Here is a 13,763-nt window from a genome sequence, read left to right on the forward strand (position 1 = left end):
TCTCATCCAGAAAAAAAAAAAAAAAAAACCCTCCCCACAAGAAACAGCGGGGTCAGTGTCATCAGGGGGAGGCGTGATATGGTAGGAAGGAGTTATAGCGAAATTAGGGGCAGGTGGGTAGCCCTAAAGTAATTACTTGCAAAGTAATTACCATCTCAAAAAATTCTATGCCTTCATTTTGCCCAGAACCATGAAAGAAGTCAGTTCTTGCTTTTTTTGCAGAAAGATACATGATTCTATGGACAGGATTTACTCACCCACACAATCAGTCTTTCAGTCCAGCTGTACCTGAAGTATTTCTTTCCATCATTTTCATAACCACCTCACCCTAATTTAAGATCACAAGCTCATGAACTTATAGTATTTACTATATATTCTATTGTCTTCCTCTGCAACATATTTTGTTATTCAAAAAATATATATATACATATATATGTATATGTATATGTATATGTATATGTATATGTATATGTATATATTCCCACTACCATCAGTTCCCTTGGCAAATATTAGTGATTCTTTCCTCCTTGAGTTTTCAAGGCATTTTTCAACAAGTCTGCTTTTTTCTTATCTGGGTCTTTGTTATCTGTTCAATTAGCAACATTTAGTTAACATTGGATTACTTCAGGCAGTACCAAACCCCAACTCCAGACCCAGTGTCTTTCCTGGGGAAATAAGAGGGTGTGACGTTTGAGTAGCATAAATTCATTAGTGTTCTCCCACGAGATTAATCTAGTCTGAAATCTGTCACTGAAGGACTGTAATTTTGGTCTCAAACATGACAGTGAAGATGATTAAGGTTTATTTAAAAAACTCACTTAAAAGAAGGTTTATCTGAGAGGTCCTTGTTCTGGGGTCACTGGGCCCAACCTGCCCATCAGTTTATGAATCCCATTCATAGGCCCCGAGGTATATGGCAGCCTTGCAAATTTTATCATTCTGCATACATTTGTACACAGAAACCCCTCTGCTTATTTATTTCCTGTAATTCTTGATATTCCTTATGGGATCCTTTCCCACTAAGAAAAATACAAACACAGTCCAACTGGTAAACTTCATTAAATATATAGTGTCCTTGAGTAACTTGGGCTTCCTGAGGAGAAGGCTGAGCACTTGAAGTTTCTTCTACTTCTTTCGTTCTTCTCCAAGATGGCAGTTCAGGAGTGGTGGAGGGCCCTGGATACAACCCTGCCATTCTTCACCTTCCATCTCCCAATGCTGGTCACTGGAGCCCCCACCTGCCAGCTAGTCTTCAAACCTGGGCTTGAGGAACTGTCAGATCTTTCTCAGCTGCGTCCGACGAGTTCTGATCTTCAATTTCCGGGCTACCTCCAGCCCAGCTGAGCCACCCTACCCTTGTTTCGAGTCACTTTGCCCCAACCATGTTTACACCCCTCCTCTTAAGTTCACATACCACCATCCACACTCCGCCTACCTGACCCTGCAGTTAGTTGCCCACATTGTTTTGGGAAGAATCACTCTTAAATTTCCTCCTCTCTGGTAAGAAATAGGGCAAAGACCATTCTTCTTTCACCTCTGCCCTCCCTATCTAATATGTCTCCACATTCAACACTTTGGCCTAGACTGAGTCACTCAGACATGCTTTGTCTCACCACCTGCTCCCTCTGCCTCTATTACCTCCTTCCTCCCACAAGGATGGGATCCCTTCTTTCTCGACCTGGCAGAATATGGCTCATGCACTCAATCCAAAGAGTTCCCCAGATGGGACCTACACTACCCTATGCTTCCTGGAAGCTTCTGAGTTCATGATTCAAGCTTGAAGATGAAGGAAAAGAGGGGGAAAAAATTTGTAGGACAAAACAAACATACTGCCAAATACTTCAACATTTTCCAAAACGTGATTACCTCCCCTCTATTTTCTCAGAAGCAGAATATTTTAACTCCTTCACCAGCCTTTAGCTCCCTAAGTTGCCAGTGTACCTTCAGCATTCCAAAGACAACCCATTATCTCATTTAAACAAAACAAAACAAACCCACCTAACCAGTCCTCTGAGCTTTGATGTCAGGTCAAAGTGGCAAGCAGTAAAGGGCTGGTGGCTGCAGAAAAGCCACATGTGAGAACATAATACAGTATTCAATTGAGAAAGAAAATGACTCACTCAGGGCACATGAAATATGTTTAGAAAATCAAGGCCAGCATTATTAATGAAGCCAAGTTGTTTCATATGGTAGTGAATGCACACCCATAATTATTTTAATGATCTTCAACATCACATCGGGAGAACATAACCTACCAGATTTAAAAGGTGAGCACTGCCCTACGAAACTCATCATATAAAACCAGCTTTATCTAGCTGCTTTCACAAATTAATCTTCTAATGTGATTGCCCAATTGAATAAAAGCTTTAGGATGACTCAATCTTATTTGAATTTAGGAATTCAGTCCAAATACTGAGGTAATGGTTGGCACAAATAGTCATTTGCAAGGTCATGGCGGGGGAGGGGGTTCAATCAAAAAGACTAAATTTCTCATTACTTGTCCTTTCCAGATAGTGTATGTCTATTTGAATATGGAATGGGTCTCAGGGGAAAATTGAAGATCATTTTTAGAGCATTATTAAAGTCTCAAATAGATGCCAAGTAAAGAAATTTACATAGTGACTAATACAGGCATTATTTTAAAAAGTCATTCCTAAGCAAGATAAAATTTGTTCAATTAAATGGATAAAATACCCATTACCTAAGCAGGTCCTTTCCAATATTTATATAACAGTTTCATTGTCTTCCATGTGTGACTTAGATCCACAATCAAAAAGAATAAGTCTCAAAAAAAAATTAACTTAATTAAAAATAAAAGACTAAGTCTCTGCTTTGGTGCCACTGTCATTTTAAAGGGGAAAAACAGAAAGAGTCGTGGAAAAGTGATGAGAGGTGTTGAAAAATGTAGCTACGATAAAACTCGTGGAAAAACAGTATACATAGGGTGATAAGCTGAGAATATCAAGTCTACTTAAGCTCCCTAAACTTCCCTGAAATGTAATATAATCGTTAACCAGAATATAAAACGTCACAGAATCACAGCTTTTTAGGAACGGGAGCCTCTTCAGTTCTTTTGCTTTGTTTTTTCCCCAATTTCAAAATCCACTTTTCTCTAACAACAAAGAAATGAATATTTATGAACTCTGCAGCTCTTTATGGTACACATATTAATATGTGTATTATATGTACACATGTATATATATTAATATACTGATCATCAACAAGCTACTGTTTATGCTTGTCCACTTCACACACACACACACACACACACACACCCCAGATTATAAACTAGAGCAAAGATCATTTCCTAATCTTCTTTACTCTTCCACAATTCTTATCCTAGTTCTTGCAGACAGTAGGGACTAAGTAAACGTTTATCAAACTGAACTGGAGCTGCATTAATGGTTTAACCAATAAATGGTGAACCTGCCATAGTCAAAAGCTTTAAAAAAAGAGAGAAAATTTCTAAATAAGATATTTTTAAAACTCCATCATTTTACGATACACTGGCATGGTGTGCAGACTAACATATTTTTTCATCAGTTCTATTATACTTGGGTTCAGCAGAAATTTTACAGGCAAGTCAATATGGTAAATTTCCAGGGTTTTAGATTGTGGGTTCAAAACTGAAAGCTGTGTTGACAAAAGATATGTCGTAGAGACTGAGTGCCCTGGCTTCTGATTAAATTAGTGCTGGATGAATTTTACTGCCTGCCTTGTTACTATCTCACCACTACAGACTCAGTGCAGAAGAGTTGAATTTAATTGTTATATCAGGTTTCAGAAAGTATGGCTGTCCTTCCAGATTCTACCCACTTTTCCCTCTAGGACGATTTCCTTTAATTAAAGAGATAAGTGTCTGCTTTTTCAGCATGTGTATCAAGAGTGGCTCCAGATTAAAGTCCTAGGACAAGCAATGCACACACGTGAATAAAGACAAATACAGCTTTGATGAAACAGAATAACTAGGAGAGAAGGAAGGAGGGGAGGGAGAGAGGGAGGAAGGGAGAGAGGGAAATGGAGCAAAGAAGTGAAAGATACTTCAGGGAAAATGAAAAACAAATATAGAGAAGTGAGATGTTGTGGATTTAAAGACACTACCTAGGCAGGGCCACGATGCTGTGTCTTCTTGACTTGGTAACCCCAAGTCCTTAAATCACACTGCCATGCCCTCTGTAGTTTTCAGAGAATGTTAGTCCTGCTTTTCAAAACAGATGCAGATTGTAAATTCGTGTGTCTGGAGTTGGTTCTGAAAGTCTGTATTTCTTACAAATGTCCAAGTGAAGCTGATGTCACCTGGGGACCAGCCCTTGACTAGTAAGCTGTCAACTGACGTGCTAAGCAAGAAACTGGTTTCCTTGGCTTAAAATTTAGAGTGCAGTTTCTCAGCTTCAGCCTTTTTGCCATTTGGGGCTGGATGACTCCTTGTTGTGGGGTGCCGTCCTGTCAGCTGTCCAATGTCCCCACTGCAGGATGTTTACCAGCATCCCTGTCCTCTACCGACCAGATGCCAGCAGCATATCTCACAAAATACCACGGAATACCACCAAAAGTCCCCTGCCAGGCAAATCACCCTCACAGAGATCCACGGAAATCAATGACGTGTAGGCAGTCAGGTAAAATGCATGCATTTTTTGCAGGCCACTAGGTAAAATGCATGCATTTTTTGCAAAAGCAGCCTGGTCTTTCAGTTCTTCACCAGCGCTGACCCTTAGCCAAACTTGGCCTTCCTTTAGAAATGACAGGGGAGGAAACAACGGTAGAAGCTATCATGCCAACACCTCGGATGAAAACATTACAACTTGGCCAGCTGCAGCCTGGCCTCCCTCCAAGGAGCTCTGCCATCCAAGAACCACCCCCTCCATTTGCTGCAGAGCTGGCAAGATCTGAGAATATTCCTAACATTTAGAAGAAATAAAATCCTATGGACCTATTTTTAGGGTTTAGATAAATGTTAAACTAGTAGAAATGTTCACTATCTCAGACACATTAAAAATGTAATTTTAATATCATCTACACAATGCATCTCAGAGAGTCATTCCTTCTTCGCATTTAAGGAAGCAAATGGCAAATATTTTCTAGACTGTTTGAGAAACATAGGAGAAGTTAGCACAGCCTTTCAGGTGAATTTTAGTTTTTCCTCCTGTGAAAATGCCAATAAAATAAATAACCTCTCTCATCATTTCAATGTGGTCATTTTCTTCTCCACTTAACTCCCAAATCACTCAAATTCTACTTCAAAGTCTTTTCCTTTACCTTCTTTATTTATTCTGTGTTGTTCAATTATATTGAATACATTCAATAGAATATTTATTGGGCTCTACTAAATTATAAAATGTGTGGATGGCAAAAAAAATAAGACAGTGTTTCTAAACTCAAAGTTAACTAGCAACTTAGTTAAGGTAGCACTAACACAAAGAAACAGACTACAAATACAAACAATTCTAAGACTCCCTGCCTCCTGAACTATGCCCAGCACACAGGAGACTCCCAACTAATCTTTGTGGAGGGAGTGAAGGAACCACTAATGTTTCAGTTTCCAAAAATGCCATCAAAGTTGACAGACGAATTATATTGGTCAGAGAAGGCTTCATGGTGAGAAATGCAGAACTCTACCCACACCTCTGCACTAAGAAGAGACCAAACTCTAGCATGGCTTTTAGCAGTGTAAGGCTGTGTCCCTAGGATGACCGCAGTCCTCCCCACCCCGTATAAAAACACCTACCTGAGAGAGCTCACCTACCAGAAAAGTCGGCTGCTTTTCTAACCACCACCTGAGGACAAGCCCAACCTCCCTTTCTTAGAACATCTGCTAAGAAGAACGTCAGCGGTGAATCCTCCTTCTGTTCCTTTGAGGAGTATATGTAGCCCCTACAGCTCTGGAGTGTCCTTCTCAAGGTACCGAGGGCCTTGGAAATGTAACCACCGGAAGTACAGAGCCTCTGCCTCCCCGCCGGTGCAAGAGGGTAGAACCCTCACTTCGGTCACCACCAGCGAGCACATGTGGCTGCCCTCATGCAGCTATTCTGACCAGCTCTTTGTCCTTCTCCATGTGAGCCCTGCTCTCTTCCTCCATACTTCCCCCTACTAAAACACCCTGTCACCCCCACCCAAATCAGGATGTCGCTCAGCTCTTTGCCCGAAAGTCAATAGTGACTGAATATAATCTGTTTTCACTGCTTTAACTCTTGTCCCCCTTTGTTTGTCTTTGAAACTGGTGAAGCTGAGACTAGGACAATGGGCAGAATTCCCCCGCCGTCGGCCTCTTCTGGGACCTTCTTCCAGCCCACTTCACAGACACTCACTGTGCCCCCACAAGCCCACCTCCCTTTACCACTGTTGCCGCCCACTGCCAGCTTCCATTTACCTGTCCAGTCTTACCACAACTGGTGACAGCATCTGGGGAGTGTGGTCCTGGGGCAGACAGACTGTATACCTCTGGAGGGGTCTAGTAGCTGAAGTAGCCTCCACAGCCTGTAACACCACAAAGTCCTCCGAAACTGTGGCCCACACCAGGAGCTCCTCCTGGCACATTAACTGAAACTCCTGCTCCTCCTATGTGTGTGGTAGGGGGACTCTCCCAGGTGGGCAGAAATGAAAACTGCTCCTCACACTGCCTTCTTTCCCTTTTATCCTGCATGTCTAGATAGGATCAGAGATGTTAAAATTCTACAGAGCTCCTTTACTACAATCTCCTCATGTAATAATAGAGAACCCAGGCACCACTATTTGACTTTTGCATGCATACTCTGCAGCAGAAATTATGTTGAAATCTTCACAAATTGCACCCTTCTCCCCACTTTGGAAGAGGAAGACAGTGAGGCTTGAGAAAATGAAGTCTTAACCTGATTTTCTGCAGCTAACAAAAGGGGCAGGGCGAGATTTCAAACCCTCTTTAAAAAAAAAAAAAAAAGTTTCACAAATATGAAACTTAAAAGTTAGCCACTCTCTTATCCTCCAGATTTAGTAAAATAGTAAGACCACCACCCCATTTTGTTAGATGCATTTTTAAAGAAGAGATGTGTACAAAACAATCAGCCCTCAGGGTACAGGTGAAGGGGGCTGTGACATATGGTTACAAATTTGTACAAAGTCTTCTGTACTTACCCCAATCACATTTTCCTTAAATTGGGCAAAGTTTCAGTAGCAATTGATTTAAATATGAAAATGATAAGATAACATGTTATCCTGTGAGAAGTTCATGCTTATCAATGTTTTATTTGTCTCAGTTTAATAAAAGACTAGTCAGTAAAGAATTTTGCAAATATTGAAAGTTCCATTAGGGGGCAACATGGGGCCGTCACATAGGTGAGACACTATTTCACACACACGCACGCGCACACACACACACACATACACACCAACTTGATTCCTCTCTTTAACCTCAAACATTTCCAGAGCCCAAGCTTACTCCAAAAATAATATTCTAGGAACTGATTTTAAGAATTACTGCCAGGAATTCAAAGCTCCGTGACGCCCTCCCAACAGCAACGAGAGTTAAATATCAGAATTCAGGCGTATAAGAACTGACGTTAGACCTTGGGTGAGTTCCTTGCTCACTCTGGATCTCCAAGTTCACCTTTGTTAAGCAGGGCTAAAATCGCCTCCACTGCCTCCTGCAGAGGGCAAATGCTAATTTGCAGGGAGACGCTATGCCTGCACAGGTAAGATTTGATTAAAAACACGGTTAATTCAAATACAGGGCTTTGTTACCTGCCAGGATCCCGAAGACAACATATGCTCGGAAGCATAAAGCTGGAGAAAACCTCTTGCCACCCGAATCCCTAAAACCCTGATGTAGAAGGAAAACAAGGCCTCGGGTAAAAACCCTTCCTCGACTGTAGCCTTTCACCAGCAACGATTAGGCACCACATGGAGACGTCACTCAAAACCAGTGGGGCCTGGGTAGGCAAGCTCCATCAGGGATGGGAAAGTTTCCAGTGGGTCTCAAGAAACTGGCAGTCTGGTGCCATACCTGCGGCCGGTGACTGTAGATACATCAGTTAAGTATCAGCCTTTTTAAATGTCTCTGCCATAATTAACTTCTGCAAAAATGATTGTACGGGCTTTTATGAAAATGATGTGCCAATAGGGTTGCCTCATGACTTCTTTGATCTTTCCTTTCAAGAAACTTTAGGTATTGGGCACCTGGGTGGCTCAGTGGGTTAAAGCCTCTGCCTTCGGCTCAGGTCAAGATCCCAGGGTCCTGATATCGAGTCCCGCATCGGGCTCCCTGCTCAGCAGAGAGCCTGCTTCTTCCCCTCCCACTCTCCCTGCTTGTGTTCCCTCTCTCGCTGTGTCTGTCAAATAAATAAATTTAAAAAAAAAAAAAAAGAAACTTTAGGTATTTTTAAATCCTTGCCCTCCCTGATGATACCGATTAAAGTTAATGATTCAACTATGTGTACCTAGTTCTGCTTTGTTCACATTTAGGAACAACTATATATATACTGCCTTACAGTTTAACTATTTACAGCTCAGGATTTTATGTACATGTTTATCTCCAGAACTAATCCTAAACATTTAGAAATTCTATCATTCAAGATTCTTTGTTTATAAGCAGGTAGATTTTTCACCAGTCTCAAAATGAGAATACTAAAAATCAAATGAATAGAACAACTCTGCAATGCCCATCCAATTCCCTAGTGACCTGATGTCAGTCACAAGCAGGGGTCAATAAAGAAGTGGCAGGGAAGACCAGGTACTCAGCCTAAACCATAAAATGAATTTTCAGCAGGAGATCCTGGGGGGTAAAAATCCATTTAGCATGTTCCATATGTGTTGTATAGTCTGGGTGGAAAACAATCCTGTTGTTGAAAATTCATCAGTTGGGAGGAAAAACATAATCCCTAGTCACAGTCATAATAGGCCCAACCCTTGAGAGAAAAAAAAAATAGAACATGTCCAACCATGGGCTCCTCCATCTATGGAGTCAATATTTGCACATTCAAAACTTGTAGGTATCAAATATATATATTTGTTTGGAAAAGAAATTTTGGAGCCAGAGAATAGTCTACCCTTAGTGACTTCTGTTCTACCATACATGACCATGTCTCAAGAGAAACTTTAGTTCTTACCACCTTAAGGGTGCTTCAATTGTGCTGAAAAACCCATAGCTAGAGACAAAAGTACTGTCTCTGGGCTCCACACTCCTCCACAAAGTTCCAGTGCAGACTGGATTCCGAAGCCTAAGCCTCTTGCAAAGTGCAAAAATGTCTATAAGAAGCAATGGAAGGAAAAAAAAAAAAAAAAGAAGCAATGGAAGGGGGCGCCTGGGTGGCTCAGTGGGTTAAGCCTCTGCCTTCAGCTCAGGTCATGATCTCAGGGTCCTGGGATCGAGTCCCGCATCGGGCTCTCTGCTCAGCAGGGACCCTGCCCCCCCCTCTCTCTCTGCCTGCCTCTCTGCCTACTTGTGATCTCTGTCAAATAAATAAATAAAATCTTTAAAAAAAAAAAAAAAAGAAGCAATGGAAGAAGGCAAAGCGGAAGAGGAAAAATAAGGGAAGGCAGTGGGAAAATGTTTTATTTGTATTCAAAGAGAATTCCATGACCGTGGCATTGAGATAGAAAAGAGCTGTGTTTGGATACCAGAAATAAAGGCATAGAGTATGATAAACATGCTGCTATTTAGGAAGAATTAACAGAACGTGTGAAATCAGAGCTGTCCCAGACCCAGGTTCTCTTAACGCAGGAGTGAACAGACCTTTCACAAGCTTCATTGGTATAGAGCTCCAGGAAGACCTAGTGTCGTCATCCACAGTCTTCTTTGCTTTGCCTACACACACACACACACACACACACACACACACACACACACACACGAAAAAAAATGGCCAACTTATCGCAAACACTCAAGCATCTGAACTTCATGTATATCAAAATTTTCAGACCAGATTTGACACACAGACAAGGCTTAGCTGTCTGCAATCCCCACTAATCCTATCTTTGCCCTACAGAGGCATACTTGTCCCCAGTCTGGGAAAGCTGGTCACCAGCCTGCTTCATACCTCCCAGCTCCCAACCTAGAGACCCGTGTGCTAGTTTCCACAGGGATTTCCACCCACCGGATCCCTCTCCCTGACATTAGTGTGAGTCCTTTTCTGTGTATTTCTTTCTCATCCCACGCCAAGACCGCCGCTTCCCCATACCAGTGAACATCAGGATTGCCCACAACAATCCAACACTTCCAGGAAGTTTAAGAAGATAAGCCACGCCTCCAGGACCAGCTCTCCCATCGTACCCACCACTTTCAGTCCTTCACTCACTCTTTAATGTGCCCTCACCTGTGCCCCCACATCAGGGACAGCCCTCCGTGTGCTAGGCCCGCACGCTGCACCGTTCCTGTCATAGGACTCCATGGAGAAGCGGAAATTGTGGTCTCTTAGGGGCACTGCCACGTTGGACCACTATGTTAGAAGGTGAAATCAAAGATGTACATAACCCCATCCTCAGACTGATTACCATCAAGGGTCAGAGGTCACCTCACAATTCAACTGAATGTTCTCAGGTCTGAGGAAATGTTGTAAACCCTTGTAAAATAACTAGGTGGTCAAGAATGTAGGTTTTATGTCAGTAGCTTTGTAGATAAGTCCCAGAAGTTAGGTTAGGTGAGAGCAAGGTTTTCAAAGCCCAAGAAAGAAGTTCCACTGGATTTGATGCTTTACAGGCCCTTGATAAAGGTTTGGGGGCAGGGATAAACACAGAGGACGCGTGAGTTGTAATACTCCCCTGCGGACAGCCTACCAGGATATCTGGAGGGCAAGTGTCTAAAAGCAGAAAACCCAGCTGGAAACCTACTAAAATTCTTCAGCAGGGAAAACACCAGCGCCTGAGCCAGGGAAGGGCAGAGGGCATCAAGAAATATGAACGACCTTGAAAAGGAAGAAGCCCCAGGAACCTAGCACAGAGCAGTCCAATGCAGTAAAGACAAGACTTCCACTCCTGGTTCCAGGGAAAGGAGCAGAAATCTTTTTTGAGTTAATATAAATCTCTTCCTAAGGCGCTGAGACCCTCTGGTATGAGAAATCACTGTGGCCAGAGATGTGAACCTACTTTCTCCAGTTGTTCATTCAACAAGCCTAGATTTAGTACCTTTGTGCTAGGCATTAAAAAGTCAGAAATCATTAAATGAGGTCCAGAACCCCAAGGAATTCACCGACCAGTTCTTTGACTTACAGGTAATGATTTTGGTTTCCTCATCTCTCAAATAGAGAATGGCCACTGCGTTTTTCCATTCAGGATTTCCCCCATAACCCATTATTAAGACACAGTGATCATCATTTAAATGCACATTCCCTTGGAGGTGCCCCGAGCCACTGCAAAGGTGTGAATAATTTATTATGCTCCCCTTTCCAGTTGCATTATCAAGGAGAACACAGAGCTTAAAGAACAGCTGTCCAAATGGAATTTCAAACATCACAGAGGACCAGAGGCAATGGTCCTTCACAGATTTTAGCAAAAAACCTCCTTCTCTGTTATTTCCCTGACGGAATTTTGTGCTCCACTAGGAATATGGGCAGTACCCTAGGCTGTACTCAGAGCCAAGGCTAGCAGGAGACATTACTTTGGAGCATTGACTTTACTAGAAAATTCGGGTAATTTTATGGATTTGAAGTAGCTTATATCAGAACACACCAAAACATGATGCAGTTCAATATAAGTTTGGTACAGATTTTTCATTTTTTACATTTTTTAAAGGTTTTATTTATTTATTTATTTATTTAAGAGCGAGAGAGAGAAAGCAGAAGACAGAGAGAGAATCAGGCTCCCTGCTGAGCAAGGTGCAGACCTGGGCCCGGATCTCAGGACCCTGGGATCATGACCTGAGCTGAAGGCAGACGCTTAACCAGCTGAGCCACCCAGGCATCCACAGATTTTTCATTTTAAATAGGAGATTTAAAATAAGTTCAATTCTGGGCCCTGGGAGGCATGTAAAGGAGACCTAGGGGAAGGGAGAAAAAGGTAAATAAATCGACTTTTGGATGCACTCCAGGGTAAAGTTTGGGGACCCTGGCTCATATGTCATGGGATGAAAAAAGCAATCCAGGACCACTCAGTGAGACCCAAAACTCAGTACTAAAATATCCTTCCTTTTTTCCCTATATTTACTTTCAGTAGAAAGTAAATATATATATATATTACTTACTAGTAATATATATTACTAGTATATACTTACTAATATACTATTACTAATATACTATACTTACTAATGTACTATAACATACTATCACTTATTAATAAGTATATATATTACTTACATGTTCTTTATAATTCTGAGCCTCCTGGCTGTAAGTTAAAAACTCAGTAACTGAAATGAGAGAGCAAGCTGTGAAGAGAAAGACCTTTGGAGCCAACACTGGCATGTCTGGGGTTAAAGCAATTGTGAAGGTGGACACCATTATCTGCAGAACATACCAGCTCCCTCACAAACCAGTGACCGTTCACTGCATGTCTCAACCAAAATGTCAACTTCAAGGTTTGTACACACACGGCCTGCTTTGGTCTCCCTCACCTCACAAGGCCTTTAAAGAACTCAGGAGCCCAAATTCTTTGCCCGTCTAGATTGTCTGTATAAATCTTGACACAAAGACAGCCATCTCCATGGTAACCATAGATAAATCTAGACATGAGAGTGGCTTTGTATCACTTAAACAGAAATGAGAGAATCGGGTTCAAACTGTCTGACTTTTGATGCTAAAGATGTTGGATTCAAAAGAGAAAGTTATTTTAAATCTGTCCTCCATGCCATTTAAATCAAGCAGACATATGATTTTCCCAGAGTTGAGTAGCTCTTGTGACTGATTGCGGGGACTTTCTGCTGCTGGTGGTGCTTGGGTACAGCAGGAGGGGTGTGTTCAGCAGGCAACAGCTAAAACACCACACAGCTTAGGAAGGCCTCCTAGTGAGGTCCAGAGCAGAGTAAGCCTCAGTGCCCCATTTAGAAATATTTGCAGGGTAGAGAAGAGAGCAGAGCATTGGCAAAAGTAAGGGTCTAGGCCGACTGGTTTTCCCAGACAACTGTGCTCCCTCCCACCCCTCTGCTAGAAGGCCAAATTTTCGGAGCTGTTTTAACTGCCTGGGAATCACAAGTTAGAGATGCAAGGAGAACAGCAGGTCAAGTCCAGCCCTTGGCTCCCTGGGGAGCTCAATCTAGGTAGCCCTGGTGCAGGAGGCACCCATAGTTCCAGCCTCGGCCAGGAGGCTCAGGCCCCTTCCCCGACTCCACCCTCCCTTCCCTGACAGATCGTGGTGGCCATTCAGCAAGGCTGGTCTCCAGGAGCAAAGCTCCTTCTGCTCCAGAAAAACAGGGACTGTGGGCGGAAATGGCAGGCTGACTGTGGACGTAGCTTAGTTTTTCACTTTAAAATATTGAGATATGTGATACATGGCCTGCTTTCATACTGCTAAACCTGATCCAGTGTCAATAATCAATTTCTGAGAAACACCAAGTCAGGGAAACATGTTCACCAAAGTCCAGTGACTTTGAAATTTTTGTAATTTTCGCAAATTGCAAAAATTCAGAATATGGAAACTCTACTGGACAAATAAACAAATTGCTGGGGGCGGGGAGGAGGGGGGAAGGCAGTACAAACAATAGATTAAAAGAGGCTTGAGAACCTCTTCAACCAACCATAGGGTTCAGCCCTTACGTGGAATGGAACGAGCTGACTAGGACAGTCACTCATGAGACATTCCGGTGATTTTAATACTGATTGGATATTTGGCAGATCTAAGGAATTATTGTTAATTTCTTTAAATATGTG

The sequence above is a fragment of the Enhydra lutris genome, unplaced genomic scaffold, assembly GCF_002288905.1.
Source record: "Enhydra lutris kenyoni isolate GAN:26980312 unplaced genomic scaffold, ASM228890v2 scaffoldscaffold2, whole genome shotgun sequence".
NCBI lineage: Eukaryota > Metazoa > Chordata > Mammalia > Carnivora > Mustelidae > Enhydra > Enhydra lutris.